This window comes from Megascapheus bottae, chromosome X (genome assembly GCF_031878675.1).
Source record: "Megascapheus bottae isolate mThoBot1 chromosome X, mThoBot2.hap1, whole genome shotgun sequence".
Classification (NCBI taxonomy): Eukaryota; Metazoa; Chordata; class Mammalia; order Rodentia; family Geomyidae; genus Megascapheus; species Megascapheus bottae.
The window spans coordinates 33,531,275-33,556,796 of NC_143547.1; the positions used below are offsets into that span (position 1 = coordinate 33,531,275).

General features: G+C 39.8%; 1 protein-coding gene across 1 annotated transcript in view; it reads left to right on the forward strand.

Annotated features, from left to right (window-relative positions):
* Positions 1-580: 580 nt before the first annotated feature.
* LOC150040790 (PWWP domain-containing DNA repair factor 3B-like) overlaps positions 581-25,522 on the forward strand; it is a 30,194-nt gene continuing 5,252 nt past the window's right edge. The window contains exons 1-2 of the mRNA XM_090325853.1: positions 581-638; positions 7,504-7,621. The gene's annotated coding sequence lies outside the window, so the exon portion shown is untranslated. The remainder of the gene's footprint in view (positions 639-7,503; positions 7,622-25,522) is intronic.

Below are 25,522 nucleotides of genomic sequence, written 5' to 3' on the forward strand. Positions count from 1 at the left end.
CTTTCACACAATGAAGAAATAATGCACACATCCCGTGGAATGTAATCAGTTACCACAGAAGCATTTGCAAGGCTCTATTTTTTCAGTGCTATTCACAATTGCCAATCTTTGTTTTATATTCATTTCACAAAATTCCTCCATTATTTGAGATAATTTAAAATATATAATCTAATTCTTCATGTTAAGTCATTTAAAACGTTTTTTTTTAAATGTGTATTGGATAAAATTAAGAAACGTCCAGTAAAGAGTAGTTTTATTTTTGTTTTAGTTGCTGTTCCTGGTGCTTGAATTCAGGACCTGGGAACTGTCCCTGAGCATTTGTGTTCCTATCATTTGAGCCACAGCTCCAATTTCTGCTTCTTTGGTAATTCATTGGAGATAAGATTCTCAGGGATTTTTCCTGCCTGGGCTGGCTTATCAGTTACCAGGGTTACAAGAGTGAGCTGTCAACCCCCAGCGGAAGTACTTTTCTTGCTGTCAGTCATCTTTCCCCGGTAGCAGGGGAAAGGGGAGGGACTTTCCCCTAACGGCCTCTTGGTCTTCTTTGACCGAAGCCACGGCTTCGGGACTCTTCGGAGGGGCATCCCTGAAGTTTGAGGCTGAGATTTTTGACCAAGTTTCCCTGTTTCGTTTTAAGGGTGAGCTGGGAAGGCAATGGAGAAGGAGGGAGGACCTGAAGAGGGACGAGGTTTGGAGGGTCCCTGAGAGCGCAGCCAAGGATGGTTCTAGAACTCGATTCCTGTCATTTTACCTCTTCTACTCAGCCGTGGTTCCCTCGGGCCAGACTGCGCCGAGTCTTCTCTGGTGAACCAGGCTTCGGGTGTTTTGCTGTGGATCTGAAAGTCCGTACATTCGCGGGGAATGGGTGGTTTCTGGGTCTCGGGAAGTCCTGAGCCTCGCTTTTCTAAATAGGCGTTATTGTCATGTACCGCAGGCCTCCAAGGGTTTTTGGTGGTTTTATTGTTTGTTTCTTTGTTGCCAGTCCTGGGCTTGGGCTCAGGGCCTGAGCACTGTCCTTAGGTTTTCTCAAAGCTAGAGCTCTGCCACTGGAGCCTCAGCAACACTTTTGGGCTTTTCTGTGTATGTGGTGCCGAGGAATCATCCCAGGTCTTCGTGCATGCTAGACAAACACTCCACCATTAGGCCAAACTCCAGGCCCCTCGGAAGGTTTCTCATTCGTTTTCCATGGGGTGCTAAGTGACACCTTGAGGAACTTCAAGTTCTGCAAGGAAAGATGATCTCTAGGATACTTCTTGTGCCACTTGCTCCTTCTTTTACCCTTTGCTGTAGAAGTCATTAACATGGCAGCTGATGGCATTAAAACCTGCATCCTCCACATCCGAGCAGATAAGTTGAAATTCACTGTTGCTCACACTGAAGATAAGATTTACTCCTGTTATGAGCTGCACCAGGTTGAGTAAGAGTTCCCAGAAGTCCCAGATATGGTCACTAAATAGGCCAAAAAATACCCGTTTTCTTCCTTTAGGAGTGTTTTGTCACCAAATTTGAAGTGGAAGGTGACTTGGAGGAAACTAATGAAATGTATTTAGAACTAGGATTGGATCAGTTCTGTGCAGCCTTCAACATTATCCAGAATGGCAGAGCCATAATAATGAAATTGAATATCAACCAACCTAGGTGATTCATGGTCTGTATAGAGAAGGTGACTAGAAGGAAATAAATTTCTCAGATTTCCTAGAAGGTTTTTGCTTTAAAATAAATATGTCACTGTAAACCTATGCTTCATTAAAATACTTTTGAAAGCTCATTAATTTTCCTTAAATTAAGTATCTGACACATGGATATTTTCTCCACTAGAGACGGTTCATTATATTTGTTCTTTTAAAAATCATATGTTTTTATTAAGTAGTTGTACACAGAAAGCCCAATTTCAGAAGTCAAGTTATGAGTACAATGCATCCCATCCTTATCCTCAAGTTACCAAGTTCAAATTTTACACAATGTGTATTGAATGCAATGTTGCATTTGATCTTCCTTCCTCCATTCCTTCCTGTCCCTCCCTCCTATTACACATCCCACAGAATTTGTTTTAACTCCCTAGCATTCATTTCCTCAAACAGTTCATTATTCATTCAGAAGATTTAAACCATCGGATTTTGCCACTAAATATACCATCCTATAGTCAACTTGTGTATATATTATGCTCGTTCTTTTCAATAATGTGATCACACAATATTGAAGCAAGATTTTGCCTTTTCAAAGACTAAAACTAACATCAACTTTGTTTCTTTTAAAGCTATTGTCATCCGATGTAGAAATCATAATTTTTGTTCTCACATTAGATATTTCCTCCTCTCCCCTCTTCTGCTAATATATCTTAAATTATTCAGTTATTCTTCATTAACACGATTAGCTTATAGACTGCTGCCAGAAGAGATTAGGGCTCAGCTGGTCTCAAAAGTGCTCAGCCCTTCTCAAAAGCACACGCACACACAGGCACTCATACACTCGTACACACAGTCACACACAGAGCACATACTCACAGTAAGAAATTAACACTTCTTCCCATTTATTGTATATCTAAATATCAGCACACTATGAAACTTTTTCTCTAGCAATATCATAAATTTATTTTAGAAAATATGTTTTAAGCTTCATAAATTACATTACATCTTAGTGACCAAAATTTAACATTCATGCCAAGGAATGTTTTCCGGGCTTTTATTTACAAATCTAACCTGTTCATTCAGAAAATATGAGGACAAAGTATCAATTAAAATTTTTAATGCTGGGACAGGGGGTTTGGCCTAGTGGTAGAGTGCTTGCCTTAGCATGCAGGACGACCCAGGTTTGATTCCCTGGTACCACATACATAGAAAAATCCAGAAGTGGTACTGTGGCTCAAGTGGCAGATCACTAGCCTTGAAAAGCCCAAGGACAGTGCTCAGGCCCTCAGTTCAAGCACCAGGATTGGCAAAAAAGTGATACTTACAAAGTATATTAAAAGTACTCCATTGTTCAAAATGAATGTAATTTATAAAGTATGGATCTTGTTAATGCAGATTCTCATTTATTAGGCATGGGCATAATTTTCTATAATGAGATACTTGTAGAAACTGATAGGAAGTAATATGCACACTCCTAAATTAAAAAAAAAAACAATCAGGTAGGGTAGGATTGTGGCCTACTGGTAGAATGTTTGTCTAGCATGCTCGAAGCCCTGGGTGCTATTCCTCAGTACCACTTACACAGAAAAAGCCAGAAGTGGGCCTGTGGCTCAAGAGGTATCCTCTTAATGCGATATTTTATAGAATAGAAATCACATATTCAAAACAATGTGAAATTAAACAAACCTGAAGAAATACTTTCAAAGACAGTTCTTGTTTATTAGGATTCTTAGCCTTGGGGACAATTTTACTTCATAGGACTTTATTACAGGATGCCTATAGAGAGGAATTTTAAACAGATATTCAGATAATTGTCCTGCTGAGAAGAATTTATATATGATATTTTCCTTTCTTTTGGTGGAAGTATGAATTTGTATGTATAGACTCTGGTTCAGTTTCTTGTCATCAGTATATGAAAGATCTCCAAAATGTGTAATCCTTTTATTTATTCCTACACACTGATTATTTTTAAAATGATTTAATACTTTACATGAAAAAAAGTTCTAATAAACGAATAGGAAAATGGTTAGATCGTTAGTTTAATGTCATTTATACTGCAAAATTATCATAGTTTATAAATAATTTTACAGAAAAGATATACTGATATGCTAAAATGCCCAAATCAAATATTATATATGGAAAAATACAAAATGCCCTAAATATGAATTAATAGTGAATTGGTTAGATGATCTTTGGTTAGGTATAATGTTTCACATATGTAATAGTATAGTGCAAGTATATGGATATTTTCATGTCTGTGACATAAAACAATTTTAACATGCTGGTTCAGTGTTTATACTAACAGTGTAATAGGAGAATAAGAAGATGTACAGCTAACATGTAACTTGGCCAGTCATGCACCTGTACATTTGACAATCAAATTTGTCACATGGACATGTTTACAAGACCAAATAACAAATTGTCTTTGTTGGAATATATTTTATTTGGGTGTTTACTATTTGAATATATACAACAGGACATTTGATTTTCTGAACATTAGTTATTGGACTTAATTTTCACAACTCATCCTGGTTTTAATGAGTAAAAAGTTAAACTTATTTATCATGTTGAATACATCAGATTCAGAATACCATGTCATGAGCCAATAAGGCAGCAACACACTGAAGAATAATCTCTTCTGATATATAAGCAATGTGTATATATTGCTACTTCCTGTTCATGAGACAAGGTACCTCAAATAATCTACTTATAAACAAGAAAGTCTTTTATCAATTGTTAATTTAAATTTTTACCAGTTATGAGGACTGAACTCAGGGCCTGAGCACTGCTCTTGGGCTTTCTCAAGTCTAGAACTCTACCATTTGAACCACAGCACCACTTTCAGCTTTTTTCTGTGTATGTGGTACCGAGGAATCGAATCCGGGTCTTCGTGCATGCTAGGCAAGCACTCTTACCACTAGACCAAATTCCCAGCCCTCAGTTGTTATTTTAAAGGTTTACAGGAGGTTTACAGTTAAACACACCATCTAATGAGCACATTTCTTTTTGAACATTGTCACGTCACTTTTTCTCTTGTTTTTCTCATATTTTTCCCTCCCTATTCTCCATAAGTTTTATATTTCATTTTCAACATAATGTTTAGTGTGTATCAGTGCTGCATTTCTTCACCCTTTGCCCCAACATTTCACTGCTCTCCCTTACTTTCCCCTTGTCCGTAAGTTTATCGTACATACAAGACAAAGATACATAAATTTCAAAATGTACTTGGACACAGTAAAATTATACAGGACTGCTGGATGCAATGGCTCATGCCTGTAATCCTAACTACTCAAGAGGCTGAGATCTGATGATCACAGTTCAAAGCCAGCCCGGGCACTAAAGTCTGTATGACTCCTATCTCCAATTAACCACCAGAAAACTGGAAGTGGCATTGTGGCTCAAGGGTTAGGGAGGCACCCAGGCCAGTTTCAAGCTCCATAACTGAAAAACAAAAATTATACAGGACTTTAGACATTCACACAGTGATATCAAGGAGGATATTAAGAGAGCATCACAAAGGCTCAATAGCTGTGTACATGTAATCATATTAAATGATGTTTATTGAAATGAATTCAGAGAAATGAAAAACAAGAGGTAATTACATTTTTGCTTTTTTGTTTTTGGTTTGTTTTTTGATTGTTTTTATGTTTTATTCTTTGTTCCTGTTTTTGATTTATCTTGTATGTAAGAAAGACTTTTTTTGACTCTCACAGTTTGAAGGTCTCAATCATTGGTGGCTTGGACTGTGGCTTTGGGTTTTGTGGAAAGGCAGCTCATCATGTTGAAAGAATGTGGCAGAAGAAGCTGCTCACTTAATGGTAGTCAAGAAACAGAGTCAGGAGTAGGTTCCAATATCCCCCTTAAGGGCACACCCTCAATGATGTGACTTCCTTCTGTTGGCCCCAGATCCTAAAAGATCCTTCAACTCCTAGCAGCCGCTCAGGCTGAGTATCACCAGCTATTGAACAGACAGTCGTTCTCAGACATATAAAGAAGCCATCTTAAACAGAAATGGCCTTGTTCCTAATGGATTTCAATTTAACATATTCATTTTTCTGTGCAACACATCATGATCAGAATCACTCCTTCCATCATATTTTATCTTTCCAGCAAGCCCATCATTTCATTGTTTCCTCATTCTATTTCATATATGGACATTGAATATTATACCTGTGTTTGCCACCACTTCTCTTCCTTCCTTCCTTCCTTCCTTCCTTCCTTCCTTCCTTCCTTCCTTCCTTCCTTCCTTCCTTCCTTCCTTCCCATCTTTATTTTTTATTTTTGCCAGTCCTGGACTTTAGCTCAGGGCCTGAGCCCTGTCCTTGGACTTTCTCAAGGCTAGAGCTCTACCACTTGAGCTCAGCACCACTGCCAGCTTTTTGCTGGTACCAAGGAATCGAACCCGGGTCTTCGTGCATGCTAGGCAAGCACTCTACCACTAGGCCAAACTCCTAGCCTCCTTCCTATCTTTTATCCTTTCTCCCTTTCTTTCTTTTTTCTTTTTTTGTGTTTTCTTTTTTGGGGTAGGTCATGGGACTTGAACTCTTGGCCTGGGCACTATCCCTGAGTTCTTCAACTCAAGGCTAGAGCTCTACCACTTTGGTTAACTGGAAATTAGAATCATAAGGGACTTTTGTGCTTAGCCTGGCTTTGAACTGCAATCCTCAGATCTCAGCTTCTTTGGTAGCTAGGATGACAGGCATGAGCCACCATGCCCAGCTATTAATGCATATTTTCAAGCAAAAATAATGATGCAAGAAATTAAAAATATATATAAATATATATGAAGGATGTATGTGTGTCAGTAAGTAGTCATAAAGGCCCTAGTCTTTACAGCAAGGCATCTGGGTCTTACTGTGATGTCAGCCACAGTACTACACAGGCAGACCCAGATCTTCTCAACCAGGCCTGACAGGTTGCATGAATCAGATCAGCTTATCTTGGCCATGCCATTATGTCTGCTGTTATACTACATATGCAGGCCCAGATCTCTGCATCAGGTCACCTTCTCTGCAATAATGCCTGGCTTTGATATCCACTTGGGCCAGGCCACATGAGCAGTACTGAATCTCCAATCTGGGCCACATTCCCTGACCCCATTCTTTTTTCCATATAATTTTATTGTAATTAATAGAATGGTTACATTGTATTCACCAGATAGAAGTTGCATTACTTCACAAACATTGATACCCTTTCTCATATTTTGGTCCCCATTTCCCTCCCCCTACTCCCACCCCTCATCTTGTTTTCCCCGCTTTTTCTATCCTATTTCAAATAATCCCTGGCCCCATTCTTGTGAGCAGTGCATCTGGGTTCCACACTGTGGAGGAGATCAGGTGCTTTAAAGAAATTATTGAGATCCTACCCTCCATCCACCAATTCTCCCTCTTTATTACATGTTCTGCACTGAGCTCTTCTTCCTCCCATGAGGTTTATGGCCTGGGGACAATCTAGCACTGCTAGTTTTAGGTAAACTTTGCTTACTGACTATCATGCCTTGAATTAAGCCTCTTCAGAGAGGAAATATAGAAAGCAGATATCACCCCTTCCCCACCTTAGCTGTGGCTCTCTATGAGTATCCTCCACGAGCCCCCAAAGCACTCAAAATCTACCCACTACACTAAATGAGCTGCCTGCTGCATGGTTATCTGTAGTTTATCCAGAAGTCCTATGAGCCAATAAGTAATCTGAACAATTTTGAAGACTTCTCACCCCATCACCCAACCCTTTTCCACTGTTGAGTTGACTATTGATTCCTGGTTCCTTCTCCCGCAGAAGATTCCACTTTTGCCCCCAAGTTGAGATTTTGTTTCTTTCTTAGGTTGTTTTGTATTTGTAAATAGTTGTTATGTTGGTCTTCTTTGTTTTTACACAGGTCTTTGTTTTTTTTCCCTCTTGTTGATGGGAAGCAGAGGCTGGGATGGTGTTCAGGTGCTGGCTGTTGCTGCTGCAGATTGTGAGACTGAAGAATTTTGAAGTGTGAAGAACAGAGGGTAACGTTAATGGCTTTTTGTGCCTGAGGAAGATGGGAAGCACAGAGGAGTTTAACAAGAAAGTGTACATGAGGGCCTATGCATGAGACACTGACTTTACAAGAGGATGTATGTTCCTGTGAGCTTGTATATGTACAGAGAGGGTGTATGTATATGAGATTGTATATGGACTTGCATGATGTTACATGGGAGAATTTATGTTGGCAGAAATGTATATACATGTGATAATATTTGTAAGTATGAAGTTTTCTGCATATGAGATTATATGTGGACATATAGGGCATGTGCAAGTATGCATATATAAATGTGTGCACATTTTCGATGGCAGATATGCATTTTTGGGAATGTACATATAAGAATAGATATGCATGTGAGTATGAGGGCATGTGTGCACATGTGAGGATGTGTTCCTGTTAGGGGATGGGTATATGGTGCCATGTGTCATTCATGGCAGTGTGTGGCAGTTCTACCACTTATTCTCTCTGTTGCCCTTTTGCTCTTCTTGCTGTGTGTGGAGCTCATGCAATTGTCCTGGGCTGCAGAGGTCATTCTGTGTCCTCTTGCTAATATGCGTATTTTCTGGAGAAGGATGTAGATCCGCCTTACGCTCTATATTGCTGGAATCATAGAGTCTCCCATTAGAGAGGGGCTGTGTTCAGAAAGCAAGAGAGGAGTTGGGCCCTTTCTTGGGATTTCTTGGCATAGATAGGTCCTTGGGGATCCTGGAATTCCACTCATCAGTAGACAGATGAATATCTGGAACCTCCATTTGGAAGATGGTGGTAGCTCTAGTTCAGGATTCAAAAGACAGATTGTGAAATCACATAATATTTCACAAGTAAGGGATCCCATGATAATGTATGGTCATAAGTAATTTATCCTCAGAAACAGAGGCTTTTGGAGTTGTAAGCCTATGAGGTACATTGATCCATCCCTGATTCTGTAAGAGACACTGACTCTCACTTGTACTCTTCTTTCCCCAAAGTCACTTGAGAATGGTGACTTTGGAGGCCAGGAACGGCCAGAAGTACTTCCTAGAGAGCTTTGGAGAGTTGCCTCTATTTATTGTTAAGTATTTACTTATTTATGAATTTGATTTTGTTGAGACGGTCTCCACATGTATTCCAAGCTGGACTCAAACTCACAGCCCTTTGCATCTGCCTCTCAAAAGCTAGAATTAAGTCATGAATCTTCTTGCCCAAATTGCCACTTTGTAAATTATAAATAGAGCCAGGTGATGATGTTGGCTCATGCCTCGATTCTAGCTACTCAGGTGGCTGAGATCTGATGATCATGAGTCAAATGAAGTTTGTGCAGGAAAGCCCATGAGACACTTAGCAAAAAAAAAAACCTGAAATAAATCAAAACAAACAAACAAAAGCACACACATACACACTGTAAATTGTACTGTGAGTACTGTGGCTCAAAATGGTAGAGTACTAGATTGAGCATCAACATTTAGGGTCCAGGGCCCAAGCCCTTGGATTTCAAGCTTCAAGACTCATACATACTTACGTTCAAACATACATACAAATTCCCGGAAACACCCCAAATACTGCCTTCTGAGCTGATTTTCCCCTCTGTAATTTTCATCATATTCTGTTGTTCAGAGTATTGCTAGTAGATTGGCAAGCTAGAGAGACTGTCTAGGCAATGTCAAATTGCTAGATGAAATATCACAAAACTGTGGAAAAGTAGGTTGTTTATGATTAAAGGCCTAAGAGATCAGTTGGGAAGACAAACCTGGGGGCCAGAGCTTGTATTTTCTCTCAGCTTTGTCTGGGATGAGTGGGAGATGTGGAAGGCTGGTGTTCTTCACAGACTCTAGTAAAATATTTCTGTCTGGCCCACCCTGTGGTCTCTGTCCAGGCCCCAGACTCTCAAAGGGAAGGAGGAAAGGGAAAAAGGAAATGGAACTGTGTTTCCTAGCTGCATGACCTTTGACCAGTAACTGTGTCACTCTAAGCTAGACACACTATGCCCCCTTCCTGGCATAGCAGGCTCTGAATCCCTTCTGCTGATTTTCTTTCTTTTTTTTTGTGGGTCATGGGGCTTGACCTCTGGGCCTGGGCCCTGTCCCTGAGCTCTTCAGCTCAAGGCTAAGCCCTGCTTCCCGCTTTCTAGAGGTTAATTGGAGATAAGAGTCTCGGGTCTGTTTGTGCATGGACTGCCTTTGAACCTTGATCCTCAGAACTCAGCCTCCTGAGTTGCTAGGATTACAGGCATGAGCCACGGTGCCCAGCTTTGTGCTGGTTCTTTAAAACAAACTTTTCCCCAGTAGAACCTAGCAGTGTATGTCAAGGCCCAAGCCAGTAGTCTTACTTGGCCCACAATTCCATCCAAGTGATTGCCTGCTGAATCTATGTTGTGGGAGAGGAGGCAGTCATTTGGGTGCTGCATTGGATCACAGTCTCTGACTCAACTCTGTCCAATCAGGCAGGCTGGGCTAGGGTGGAGGCCATATAGAGGTGAAGAAGGGTTCCCTGGGAACTGTACAGGGGCAATGTTGACATCATTGTGGGAAAGCCCTAGCCACATTCCAGAAACTTCAGATTGCCCTTCACTCTGTCCATCTAAGAACAGTTCTATGCATAATGTGTTAATAGAAAATTTCTATTCCTGAACATCATATTTATCACAGCATGAGTGCTCATTTGTTTACCTTAAAGGAGATTTTTCAGTATCTCTTTTTAGATTTATGCCTAGGGATTTTTTATTAAAGAATTTATTAACATTATTACATCATATTTCAAATGACGTATTTAACAAATAAGTACTCAAGAAGGGAATATCTATATACAATCACTGGCACTTAGATTTTAGAACATAATTAAAATTAGGCTGAGGGTTTGTATGTCATAGATACATAATAATCTATGTAATAAAACATTATGTCCATAGAGTCATAGACTTTTTGTATCTATATAGTTGTGTTTATATTTCCAATACCTTGTCCATAGCCTTGGGTACACAAATAGAGTCCTTGCTCTTGTACTGTATGGATCTAATAGCCATATATTAAGGATACCATGCACCTTTTGTTCCTTTAATCTTGACTTGTCTCACTCAACATAATTCGCTCTAGATGCATCCACTTCCCTGCAAATACCATTATTTTATCTTGTATGTTGGATATGTAGAATTCTATTATATATATATATCACATTTTCTGTATTCATTCATCTGCAGCAGGGCATCTGGATCGATTCCATCGCTGGGCTATTGTGAATAGTGCAGAGATGAACATAGCTGAGCAGGTGTCCTTATCATATCTTGGGTTATGGTGTTCAGGATAGATTCCCAGGAGTGGTATGGCGGGATCATAGGGAAGATCAATTTTCAGTTCTTTAAGAAACCTCCACACTGCTTTCCAGAGTGGCTGAACTACTTTACAATCCCACCAGCAATGCAGTAGGGTTCCTTTTTCTCCACCATCCCACTAGTATCTGTCATTGAGTTCAAAAACTTGGCCATTCTTGTTGGGGTAAGGTGGTATCATAAAGTTGTTTTTATTAGCATTTCGTTTATGACCATGGGTGATGAACATTTTCTCATATGCTTTTCCGCCATTTTAACCTCTTCTTTTGATAAGTCTCTGTTTAGTTCCCTTGCCCATTTAGTAATTGGTTTGTTGGGTTTGGGGGGATTAGTTTCTTGAGTTTCCTGTAGATACTAGATGTTAAGCATTTGTCAGATGTATTGTTGGTAAATATCTTTTCTCAGTTGGTTGGCTGTCTATTTTTGCGACTATGGTTTTATCTGTGCAGAAAATTTTTTTTTAGGTAGTCCCATTTATCGAGTCTCTCTGCAATCTGTTGTGACCATGGGATTCTGTTCAGGAATTTTTTTGCCTGTGCCTGAGTTCCAGTGTCTCTCCAACTTTACCGTGTAGCATTTTCAAGGTTTCAGGTCTGACATTGAGGTATTTGATCCATTTTGAGTTAATACTTGTGCATGGTGAAAGGCTAGAGTCAATTTTTGGTTGTCTGCATGTGGCTGTCCAGTTTTGCAGGCACCAGTAATTGAATAGGCTGTGTTTGTTCCACTGTATATCTTTGGCTCCTTTGTCAAATACAAGTTGACTATAGGTATGTGGTTCTATTTCTGAATCTTCTATTCTGTTCCATTGATATTCTGGTCTATTTTTTGTGCCAATATCATGCTGTTTTTGTTATTATGGCTCTATAGTAGAGTTTGAAGTCTGGTATTATAATACCTCCTGCATTGCTCTTTTTGCCTAGAATTGTTTTGGCTATTCTAGGTCTTTTCTTGTTCCATATGAAGCTTTGGATTGTATCTTCTATTTTACTAAAGAATGTCTTTGGCATTTTGAGGGGGATTACATTGAATTTGTATATCAATTTTGGCATTATGGCCATTTTGACTATATTGGTTCTCCCTACTCATGAGCATAGGATGTCTTTCCATTTCCTGGTGTCCTATTTAATTTCTTTCATTAGGCTTTTATAGTTTTCATTAAATAATTACTTTACATCTTTGGTTAAGTTAATTCCTAAGTATTTTATTCTTTTGGGGGATTTTGCCAATGGGATCATTTTCTTGATTTGGCCTTCCATTTGCATATTGTTGGCATACAAGAAGGGTACTGACTTTTGCAGGTTAATTTTCTATCCTGCCTCTTTGCTAAAGTGGTTTATTAATTCTAGGAGTTTGGGAGTGGAGCTTATTGGGTCACTCAGGTAGAGGATCATGTCATCTGCTAATAGGGATAGTTTAATCTCTTCTTTCCCTATGTGGATCCCTTTGATGACCTTCTCTTGCCTCATTGCTCTGGCTAAGGGTTCCAGCACTATATTGAAGAGAAGTGGAGAGAGTGGGCATCCCTGTCTATTTCCTGATTTTAAGGTAAATGGTTCCAGTCTTTCTCCATTTAGTATAATACTGGCTATGGGTTTCTCATATATGGCTTTAATTATTTTAAGGAATGTACATCTTATTCCTATTTTTTCTGGTGATTTCAACATGAATAGATGTTGTATCCTTTGAGAGTGGTCATAAGCAAATAGTTAGGCGAGACCATGTAGGGAAAGATGTATGGTATGGCCTTACAGATGCTTTATAAAGATAGACCCGGGGCTAACTGCATGCTTCAAATGAATGAATGAATGAATGAATGAATGAACAGATGATGGCACAGTAAATGAGAGACCCACAAGTGAATGAATTGGAGTGTGAGGAATGAATGATGATGAATGAAGAAATAATTGGTTGAAAGAGGGAATGTAGGGGACAATCAAAGACTGAATGAGGAAGGAATGAGATAATGAATGAACTCATTTTTTATGCAGGAGCAGGAGGATGCAACTCCTTCCTTGGATTTGTGTCTCATTCCCTTAGCTTAAATCACTGCTTCATCTTAATTTTTTTATTGTAATTAATAAAAGGGTTACATGATATTTGCCAGATAGAAGGTGCATTAATTCACATATATTGATACCCTTTAATATGTCTTGGTCCCCATTACCCTCCCCTCCAACTCCCCCCCCACGTCTTGGTTTTCCCCCCTTCCGTAGTAGAGCAAAAGGTTTCTACTGATTATTAAAATGAGGGGAACCATTGAGCCCAATTTCCTTTAAGTCTGGCTTACTTCACTTAATATGATTTTTTCTAAGACTTTCCATTTCCTAACAAATGGGGCGATGTCGTTTTTTCTGACAAAACTTATTGATCCACTCATCAACTGAGGGACATCTAGGTTGGTTCCATATTTTTCCTATGGTGAATAATGCTGCAATGAACATTGTTGTGGTAGTGGATTTAGTATGCCCTTGTTTCTGGATGGTTGGGTAAATGCCAAGTAGTGGAATTGCTGGGTCATAGGGGAGTTCTATGTTTAGCCTTTTGAGGCACTGCCACACTGCTTTCCATAGTGGTTGAACGAGTTTACACTCCTACCAACAGTGTAGTAGGGATCCCTCCTGGCCACATCCCATGCAGCATCTGTTGTTACTCGTTTTCCTGATCCTGGCCATTCTAACTAGAGTGAGGTGGAATCTTAGAGTTGTTTTGATTTGCATTTATTTTATGACCAGAGATGTTGGAGCATTTCTTCATGTGTCTATAGGCCATTTTTGTTTCTTCTTCAGAGAAGATTCTCTTTAAGTCTTTGGCCCATGTTTTATTTATTTTATTTATTTTTAATTGTAATTAATAAAAGGGTTACATGGTATTTGCCAGATAGGAGGTGCATTAATTCACATACATTGATACCCTTTCACATGTCTTGGTACTCATTACCCTTCCCCCCCACCCCCCCACCCATCTTGGTTTTCCCCCCTTCCCTATCCAATTTCAAATAACCAAATACAAATAAATCCAATAGCTCAGATAACAAAGTGAGATACTGTAACAATATGAGATACCCAAGGGACAGCAAAGTAGATGAGAGATAACATAGTACATTAAGGACAACAATCATTCATTATATGGCTTTTGTTTCAGTATCCTGGAGGTCCTTTCAATTAGCTTCATACTATATGGCCTTATGTATCATGGTTTTGCTCTATTGCAGATCTCTGCTAGTAGAGCCCAAGGTTTCTACTGACTATGACAAATGAGGGAAACCTTTGAGCCTAAGTTCCTTTGAGTCTAGCTTAGTTCACTTAATATGATTTTTTCTAAGTCTTTCCATTTCCTAACAAATGGGCCGATGTCGATTTTTCTGACAGTAGCATAGAATTCCATTGTGTACAAATACCACAACTTGTTGATCCACTCATCAACTGAGGGACATCTAGGCTGGTTCCATATCTTTGCAATGGTGAATAGTGCTGCAATGAACATTGTTGTGTTAGTGGATTTAGTATGCCCTTGGTTCTGGATGGTTGGGTAAATGCCAAGTAGTGGTATTGCTGGGTCATAGGGGAGTTCTATGTTTAGCCTTTTGAGGCACTGCCACACTGCTTTCCATAGTGGTTGAATGAGGTTGCACTCCCACCAACAGTGTAGTAGGGATCCCTCCTGGCCACATCCCCTCCAGCATCTGTTATTATTCATTTTCCTGATCCTGGCCATTCTAACTGGAGTGAGGTGGAATCTTGAGAGTTGTTTTGATTTGCATTTCTTTTATGACCAGAGATGTTGAGCATTTCTTCATGTGTCTATAGGCCATTTTTGTTTCTTCTTCAGAGAAGACTCTCTTTAAGTCTTCGGCCCATTTTTTAATGGGATGGTCGTTACTTTGGAGATTAGTTTTGGAGTGATTCAATTTTTTGAGTTGTTGATATATTTTAGATATGACGCCTTTGTGTGTTGTTTGGTTGGTGAAGATCTTCTCCCACTCTGTAGGCTTCCTAATTAATTAACTAGCTATGTCCTTTGCCATACAACAACTCCCCAGTTTAATGCAGTCCCACTTATCCACCATTTTCTGATTTGTTGTGACTCTTGGTCCTTATTAAGAAAGTTTCAATCTGTGCCAAGGAGGCCTAGTGTATCTCCTATTCCTTCCTGGAAAGTTTTCAGTGTGTCAGCTTTTACCTCCAGGTCTTTGATCCATTTGGAGTTAATTCTAGTGCGAGGTGACAAAGAAGGATCCAACTTTACTTTTCTGCAGGTGCTTAACCAGTTCTGCCAGCACCACTTGTTGAAGAGGCTGTCTTTCTTCCATTCTATTTTTTTGGCTCCCTTGTCAAAGATTAGGTGGCCATAGGTCTGTGGTTTAATATCTGGGTCCTCAGTTCTATTCCATTGGTCTTCAGGCCTGTTCTTGTGCCAGTACCAAGCTGTTTTGATAATTATAGCCCTTTAATGGAGTCTAAAGTTTGGAACTGAAATTCCTCCAGCGCTGTTCTTTCTGCTAAGAAGTGCTTTTGCTATACAAGGTCTTTTATTATTCCATATGAAATTTTGAATTGCCTCATCTATTTCTTTAAAGATTGCCATTGGGATGTTGATGGGTATTGCGTTGAATTTGTAGATAGCTCTTGGCAAGATTGTCATTTTCACAATATTGATTCTTCCAATCCAGGAGCATGGGAGGGTTTTCCATTTCCTCAGTTCTGCTTTAATTTCCTTTTTTAGGGTTTTCAAGTTTTCATCAAAAAGGTCCTTTACATTCTTGGTTAAGCTAATTCCTAGGTACTTTATTTTCTTTGAGGCTATTGTGAAAGGAGTTGCTTTCCTGATTATTGCCTCGTTCCTCTCACTGTTGGCATAAAGGAAGGCTGTTGATTTTTGAGGGTTAATTTTATAGCCTGCTACCCTTCCAAAGTTTTGAATCAGCTCAAGGAGCTTGGGAGTAGAGTCTATAGGATTTTTTAAATACAGAATCATGTCATCTGCAAAGAGGGATAGTTTTACTTCCTCTTTCCCTACTTGGATCCCCTTTATGCTTGCTTCTTGCCTTATTGCACTGGCTAGGAATTCTAATACTATGTTAAAGAGGAGTGGAGAGAGTGGTCATCCTTGTCTCATTCCTGATTTTAGAGGGAATGGCTTTAGATTTTCACCATTAGGTGTAATACTACCAGTGGGTTTGGCATACATAGCCCTTATTATCTTGAGGAATGTTCCATGGATTCTTAGTTTCTCCAGAGCTTTTAACATAAAGGGGTGTTGGAGCTTGTCAAATGCCTTTTCCGCATCTATTGAGACAATCATGTGATTTTTGTCCTTGCTCCTGTTGATGTGTTGAATTATATTAATTGATTTGCATATGTTGAACCAGCTTTGCCTCCCTGTGATGAATCCTGTTTGATCATATTGTATAATTTTTTTGATGAGTTGTTGTAGACGTTTGGCCAGTATTTTTTTGAGAAGTTTTGCATCAATGTTCATCAAAGAAATAGGTCTATAGTTCTCTTTCTTTGATGAATCTCTGTCTGGTTTTGGGATGAGGGTTATACTGGCTTCATAGAATGAGTTTGGTAAAGAACCTTCATTTTCAATTTTGTTGAAGAGCTTGAGGAGTATTGGTGTGAGCTCTGCTTTGAAGACCTTATAGAATTCAGCTGTGATTCCATCTGGCCCTGGGCTTTTTTAGGTAGAAGTTCTCTTATTGCCATTTCTATTTCAGAGCTTGAAATAGGCCTGTTGAGTTGGGTTAGTTCTTCTTGGTTCAGGGTGGGTATGTTAATATTGGCTAGGAATTCATCCATTTTTTCTAGATTCTCAAATTTGTTGGCATAAAGGTTTGAGAAGTATTCCTCATGATATTCTGGATCTTAGTAATTTCTGTCGCGATATTACCATTTTCGTCTGCGATTTTGTTTATTTCGGTATGCTCTCTTCTTTTTTTGGTAAGATTTGCTAAGGGTTTTTCAATTTTGTTAATTCTTTCAAAGAACCAACTCCTTTTTTTGTTGATTCTTACTATAGTTTTTTTGGATTCCAAATCATTTAATTCTGCTTTGATTTTAATAATTTGCTTTCTTCTACTGGGATTAGGGTTGCTTTGTTGCTCTTTTTCCAGGAGCTTAAGGTGAGACATTAACTTCTTGGTTTGCGATTTTTCCAATTTGTTGTTGTAGGCACTCAGCACTATAAATTTTCCTCTGAGTACTGCCTTTGCTGTGTCCCAAAGTAGTTGGTATTTTGTGTGTTCCTTATTGTTAAGTTTCATAAACTGTTGGATTTCTGTTCTGATCTCTTCGATGACCCATTGGTGATTCAACACTGTGTTGTTCAGTCTCCATGAGTTACAGGGTTTTCGTTGGTGGAGATGTGTGTTCAGTTCCAATTTGATGCCTTTGTGGTCTGAGAGTGTGCATGGAATAATTTCAGTGTTTCTGAATCTGTCCAGGTTTGTTTTATGGCCTAAGACGTGGTCTATTTTGGAAAATGTTCCATGTGCTGCTGAGAAAAACGTATATTGTGTTGTTGCTGGGTGGAATATTCTAGAGATGTCTGTTAGATCTAGTTGGTCTATATAGTTGTTCAGTTCTAAGGTTTCTCTGTTGAGTTTTTGCCTTGTTGATCTGTCCATAGGTGAGAGTGGTGTGTTAGAGTCACCAACAATCACTGTGTTTCGATCTATGTATGGTTTCAATGTAAGTAATGTTTGCTTGATGAAGTTCGGAGCTCCGGGATTGGGAGTTTAAATATTTAGGTTCGTTATGTCTTCCTGCAGGAAAGATCCCTTTAGTAGTATGTAGTAACTTCTTTGTCTTTTCTTACTAATTTTAGTTTGAAATCTATTTTATCTGCTCTGAGGATGGCAACTCCAGCCTGTTTATGGTTGCCGTTAGCTTGATAGAGTTTATTCAAACCTCTCACTTTCAAAAGATGATTGTTTTTTTTGGGTAAGATGTGTCTCTTGAAGACAGCAGAACAATGGATCTTGCTTTTTGATCCAATTAGACAGACTATGCTGTTTAATTGGAGAGTTAAGTCCATTGATATTGAGAGTTAGGATTGAGAGATATTTATTACTTCCTACCATTTGTAATAGCTTTTATTAGGGCCTGTGTCTTGACAGTTCTTGTGGTCCTTAGATGGTATGCTATTTAGGTGCCATTTCTTTCCGTATATTGCATTTATTTTGGTTTTCTATGTATAGAACATTTTTGAGAATTCTCTGTAGTGTTGGTTTTGTTGCTACATATTGTTGAAGCTTTTCCCTGGAAAGGATTGTTTTTATTGTTCCCTCAGTTATGAATGAGAGCTTAGCTGGGTACAGTATTCTTGGTTGGTAGTTATTTGACTTAAGGGCATGACATATATGCTTCCAGTCACTTCTTGCTTGCATGGTCTCTGCTGAGAAATCTGGGGTTATTCTGATTGGTTTTCCTTTATAGGTTACTGAACCCTTTTCCCTGGCTGCCTTTAGGATCCTTTTTTTGGTTTCTATTGATCCAGTTCTGATTACGATGTGGTGGTGGGATGTTCTTTTCTGGTCAGGTCTGTTTGGGGTTCTAAAAGCTTCTTGTATCTGGATGGGCCTGCCCTTCTGGATATTTTGGGAAATTCTCTGAAATGATTCCCTGAAGTATATTTCCAATACCATTGACCTCTTTCTCCACAGACTCCTCAATACCAATTAGCCTTAAATTAGGCTTCCTAATTGTATCTTGGACCTCCTGAAGCGCTCTCTCATATTTCCTAGATTTGGATTGACTCATTTTCAGTTCTTTCTCTATAAAAACTAAATTATCTTCAGCCCCAGAAATTCTCTCCTCTGCATTGTCTAACCTACTATCAAAGCTATCTACTTTATTTTTCATGTCCCTTGCTTCTAAATGCTCATTTTTGATGCCTTGCTTCTCTTCTTTGAGATCATGTATGGATTTCTTTAGCTCCTTGATTTCCATTTGAGTGGTTAGCTCAGTAGCTTTATTTTCTTTGGACATTTGCTGGAGTTTGGTCACCTTTTTATTTGTGGATTCTATGAATTCATCCATCTTTCTTTGAAAAACCTTTATTATGGCCTCCTTTATGGATTCTTTTTTTCACTTATCACCTTGTTTATCGTTTCCTCTTGTTTAGCTATGGCTTCCTCCCTTATCTCTTTCTTCATATTTTCACATTTTTCATTAATGATGTTTATCAATTGCATTTGTATAGCACTTGGAAGACTCTCCTCTAGGTTTGCCAGTGACTGTTCCATTGTCTATTTATATTGGTTGGGGGATGTTATTCCTTGATTTGACATTTTTCTTGAGTTTCTTCTTCTGCCCATTTGAAAATGGGAGCAAGATTAATACTAAACACAATGATAGTTTTTCAGATATAATCAACCTAGACCTCTGTAGCTGGCAGACTCTAGATGTTCACAGTTTTTGATTGGTGTTATCACTCTTTCTTTTTGTGCACTTGCAGACCAGTCTTATACAACCACTGATAAGCTATTTATACCCAAAACAATAAGCCTCTCAATCCAATCCCTGTTGTCTTTAAGTCCCTGTGAGCCTAGAGAATAATTAAACACCTAGATATTGCTCAACAGCCATCAAGTGTAGGTCCATGCATTATAAGGGTTTAAAAACAAACTGAGGACCAGAGGTAGAAAAATAGATTGAGAGAGTTCAGGGTTGGTACAAGAGGATTAACGTAGGAGTGTAAGATTATTGTAGTAATGAAGAAAAGGTATAGTATAAGGATAACTGACCTAAGTTGGTAAGTAGGTAGCGTACTTGAGTACAAAGTTTGGAAAGTATTAGAATAAAACTAATGTGTTGCTACCCGACTAGCTCTCAGCCCAACTAGTGGCCTCACAGTGGGCCATGGGATGGATCTGCGAGCTTCAGCCTGAGTGCACTGGGCAGATGTTTTCCTGTGCTGCTTCCAGGGTCGGCCCCCAGCCAAGGGTCTGGGGTTTGAGAGTTTCAAGGGGCTCTCAGCAGGACCAGCAGGATACTGCTCTGTTCCCAGGGGCGGGGCCCAGCTGAGGAAGTGGTCTCCAAGGGCGGAGCCTTGCCTTTCTGATTCTCAGAAGGGGAGCTTGGCTGCTGGTCGGCCCTTCAGATCCCTGCTGTGTTTCCACTGCTTTGTCAGAGAGTCTGTGACAGTGGGGGGGCCCTTGATGCTGTCTTGCTCAAGATTCCCAGCTGGAGGATGCCCTGCTCAAGATTGGAGGGGGACAGATGCTGGCTCCTATTTTCCCACACACCCCACCTGCTGTTGTAAAGCAGCGCCGTCCACTCTCCAGATCCAGTGGCCTGGGAGAGGAACCTGTTGGGTGGGTGGGAGCTGGGACAGCTCTGCCTCCCCTGGTGGGGTGCTGAGTCTTAGTGTAGCCCGCCTATCAGTCTCCAGTCAGAGGGCTGGGAGTTGAGCCTGTTGGGCAGGTGTGAGTTGGGACAGTCCCGCCTCCCTTGGTGGGGTGCTGGGTCTTAGCACTGCCCGCTTGTCAGTCTCCAGTCAGTGGCCTGGGGGGGGGGCTGTTGAGGGAAAGGACATGATTCTAATTTCCTTGCCCTCCTGCTGCTGCCAGTATTTCTCAGGCGGGGTGGAGGGGTCTGAGTTAAGTTCTATTGCTTGGCACCACCTCTGCTTTCCCAATGGGTTTGGGGATGCGCTGTATTACTCACGCCTCTGCGTTCAGTCTGTGGGTGTTCCACGGTGGTGGGGAGTCTTTCACTCCCCTCGGGCCTCCTCTGCCACCTGTGTTCCGTGTCTGGGTTCTGCTGCTTGCTGTTCTGGTTCCGTGTCTGGGTTCCTCTGCATCTGCAGATTGCTGGCCTGGTCCTATGCTGGTTTCTGCGGGTCGGGGCTGGCCGGCCTGGTGCCCTCCGCAGCTGGCGGCTCAGAGCCGGTGGCAAGGGGTGGGGGAGGGGTCCTCGCGTTCTGAATTCTTTGAGAAAGTTGGATGTGAGCTTTATCTGGATTTCTTTTCCGGTTTGAGTCCTTCTCTGTTGCTTTTTGAGTTTGTTGTTGTGGATTTCTTAAGGTAGTTGGCTCGTGGGACTCCCTGGTTCTCTCTTTTTGTGAGAGAGAGCTAGGCAGCTTCCCTATTGTCTCGGCACCATCTTCCGTCTCTCTCATGTTAATTATATATATATATATATATATATGTATATATGAGTACTGTTTTTGGAAAATGTCATTGGTACCCTTGCTCTCTCCCAGTTTTTTCTTGTCTTTCCCACTCATAGGTTTATAGTTCATTTTAACATAGTTTCCAATGAGTATCATTGGTGCATTTGTTCACCATTTGTCCCTGTATTTCTGTTGTGTCCCATTACACTAAAAAAAAAACATGAAAAGGAAAAGAAAACAAAAACAGCCTAAAGGAACAGGCTGGTTGTTTTCATTTCTTCAAATTCATTTTGTTCTTTTTCTTATTTCTTGAAAGAACAAGGTAACTAGACCATTCCCTTCATTGATTTATTGATTTTTACATCCTATGATCAGGTGCACATAGTCATTGTGCCTTCTATTACACAGGTTTATCCTCTTTCTTTGACTCTTTTTATATAATTTTTTTTAGTTTTGGCTTTGTGGACAAGAAATACAGTCCAGTCTGATTGTCTAGTTTCACAAATAAGGAATGTACTCTTCTAGGGGGGGTGAGCATTAACAGTCTTATCTGCATGTCCTTTACTTATAGCTCCTGTGTTACCTTATTTTTATTTGATTCTTTCACGTACTTCCTTTGTGATAAAGTTTTGAGAATTCATCAGGTCAAATGCATCCAAGCCTCTATATAATTGAGCTCAATGAGAGTCAAGTTGTCAACACAGACAGCCAATATTCTAAGCATCCTTCTCCCTGGGTTAGCCAGTATTATCCAGTATAGTATTTCTAGGACAAGAAGTTTTGCTTTGAAAAGCAAATAATCCAGGAGTGTCCGTGAGAATCCCTTGCTCAATGGGTCTGATGGTAGCCAGACCATGTTGGTTGGTCATCCTCCTGTGTATAACACCAGACAATCAGCTAAGTGCTGTCTCAGCTCATGCCATATATTACCCACAATGGTATAGCCAGCCTATAAAGCTGGACTCAGCATGCAAACACGACTGGGAAATCAGTATTGAACACACAGCCCGGAACCTTCCAGAACCCAGTGTAGTATATACAGAAAGGCCATGAGGTTGGCCTCATTATGATTATAACACTCTCCAAAGAGCAAGTGCTTGGGCCCCATGGACCAGCCAATCCCTATACAATGTTTCTAAGCATGTAGAAGAGCCAACCATGTATGTGTACAAAGCTGTTCAATTGGAGAAGAGCTCCCATGCTGGAATTCTGTAAATATCCCAGTTTATTGTGGATTGGCTGATAGCATTCCAGGGTACTGGCTTCCTGGTAAAGGCTGCCTGGTACTGGTGGCCAAAAAAATGCTTAAGAGGTCTGCTACTGAGTTTCCTGGATCCAGGATGTCAAGTACCTCTGGTTACCTCTTATGTATAGGTGTTCCTGTTCGCCCAGATGGGTCCTAGATGTGTCATAGGTTTTCTGACAATGCATTGATGCAGGGGACAGTGTAGGAATAGAGGGTCAGTGTGGCTAATTGGCAGGTTAGTGATCTGAAGTTAGTTAATGGATAGATACAAGTTGGCCTGTGAGAGAATAGCACTTACATCACTTAAGGTTGGGATTGCCTAAGGAGGACTAGTTCCAGTCAGGAGGTCCTTACAGTCTCTGAGGGTCAAATGGGCACTGAGTGGGAAGTGGCTTTGAGGTGGGTACTCTCTATGACTTCCACATGGGTAACCACACAGGCAAGAAACACAATTAAACCTGAGAAGCTGTGGGGCATCCACAGTGTGCAGTGGGTGGTGCCTTGGACTGAGCCCATTGGTCATTTCTCACTGTGTGTGGCTGGAGTGGCTCTGTTTTTCCCAGTAACACAGAAGGTCCATTTGTTGTGTGTCTGTACATCTGCTCTGGGTCCTGAGGAGACAAGGAGCAATGCAAAGCTTTGTCCCAGTGGAGGGAGAGGAAAAGCACCCTGCCACTAGGTAGGCAGAAGGTCTGACCTTAATGCATGCTGGATAGGAGAGGACCTCATTCAGATCTGAGGAAGTAAAAACCCAAGGATAGATGCTGCCCTACTACTTCTTGCTTGGGAAGCCCCTTTCTTTCTTTCTTTCTTTCTTTCTTTCTTTCTTTCTTTCTTTCTTTCTTTCTTTCTTTCTGTCTTTTTGGTTGGACATAGGGATTGAAATCAGCACCTGAGCTTTGTCCCTTAACTTTCTCAATAAAGGGTATCATGCTTCCGCTTTGAGCCACATTGCTGCTTCCAGTTATCTGGAAGTTAGTTGGATATAAAATTCTAAAGGACTTTCTTGCCTGGGCTGGCTTCATACTTCAATCCACAGATCTAAGCAACATGAGTAACTTGGATTACAGGCTTGAGCCATAGAGATACAGCTAAGAAGTCCTTTGTTAATGTAATAAGTAGGGCAATATTTGACTTAGGCTATCCCCACCAACCTACAGTAAAATCTGGGGGCACTGAATTTATGAAAGTTTTGTTTTGGAAAGAAAAAGACCAAGCAGTGCCAGGCAGATCAGAACCTTTGCACTGTTTGCATGGTTTGTGTTATTTTCTGTGGGAACATATGTAGCGGCTCAACTCTTTTTATTATTATATTATCTTTAAATAGTGTACAGTAGAAGTACAATTTAATGAAGTAGTATATGAGTACAGTGTATCATGATCACTGCCAAGGGTACTAACACTGTCACTCATTCCTTCCAAAACACCCTTTCTTCCCTTGCTTTTCCTAAGTTTGTAGGATATACATTGAATTATTGATTTCATTCTTGCCCTTCCTTTCTTTCCTCATTCTGTTGCTGCTAAGGTCTTAATAATGACACATGAACAACAGCAGTCACTTCAATACATGGGTTGAGACTTTTATTGTATGTTTTAAGAATAGTCAAGCTACATCTGGGATAATGAGATACTCCAGAAATGAATTGTATTCCCAGAAGAAATGAATTGTATTAATCTTGCTGGGACCTCATGAATATTAAATTAAGATGATACATGTTTCCAGAAAATGCTGCTTATTGCTTTTTTGGAATTCATTTTATTAGAATCATTTCATATGGTCATATGTACATAGCTATTGAGTTATCATGATCCTTTTCTAGGACTATCATAGACATATGCTGATTAATACAAATTAAGGAAACCTATGTTTCTTTGGAGCCTATGGAGCCTATGTTTCTTTGGGTATGGCTTACTTCACTTAGTATGATTTTTCCCCCAAGACTTTCCAGTTCCTTACAAATATGGCAATACTATTCTTTCTGATGGAACATAGAATTCTATTGTGTATATTTAACACATTCTCTTGATCCATTGATTTATTGAGAGGCATCTGGGTTTGTTCCATATATTAACTATGGTAAATAATGTGGCAATGAGAATAGTTGTGCTAGTAACTTTATGTGGCCTTATTTGTAATCATTTGGGTAAATGACCAGGAGTGGGATTGTCTGATCATAGGGGAACTCTATGTTTAGTCTTTTGAGGAAGCTGCGTACTGCTTTCCAGAGTGGTTTAACTAGTTTACATTCCTACTAACAGTATTGTAGCATTCCCTTTTGGACTCATCCCTGCCATCTCTTATTATTTGTTTTCTTGGTAATGACCATTCTGACTGGGGTAATGTAGAATATCAATGTAGATTTGATTTGCATTTATATTATGGCCAAAGATGTTGAATATTTCTTCATTTGTCTATTGGCTATTCTTATTTTCTCTCCAGAGAAGTCTCTTTTTAATTCTTTGGTTCACTTATTGATGAGGTGGTTATTTCTTTGAGGATTTGTCATTAGTGGGTTTAGTTTTTTAGTTCTAGGTATGTTTTTGTTATGAGGCCCTTATCTGTTGTATAGCTAGTGAATATCTTCTCTCAATCAGTGGGCTTTCTATTTATCTTGCTAGCTATATCCTTTGCCTCACAGAAGATCTGTAGTTTAATAAAATCCCATTTATTCATTCTTTCTTTGATTTTTTTTGCATTTCTGGATCTTTAAGAAGTTTCAACCTCTGCCAAGGATCCTTAGTGTATCCCATATTCCTTCCTATAATATTTTCAGGTTATCTGCTAGAGATCTTTTATCCATTTGGAGTTGATTCTGATGCAGGGAACTATATAAGGATCTAAGTTCAGTTTTCTACACATGTGTAGCCAATTCTGCCAGTGTCATTTGTTGAATAAGCAGCCTTTCTTCTATCTAATGATTTTATGTCCTTTATCCCACAAAAATCATTAGTACGCCAATAATGAGAAGAGCAAGGCTGAAATCAGAAAAACAACTCCTTTTATAGTAGCCTCAAAAAAATAAAATAAGTAGCAATTAACCAAAGAGATGAAGGACCCCTGTGGTGAAAACTTTAAAAACATGAAAAAAGAAAATTAAAGCAGATTTAAGGAAGTGGAAAAACCTTCCATGCTCCTGGATTAGAAGGATTAAGATTGTGAAAAATGTAATACTCTCAAAAGCTATCTACAAATTCAAGGCAATATCCATCAATATCCC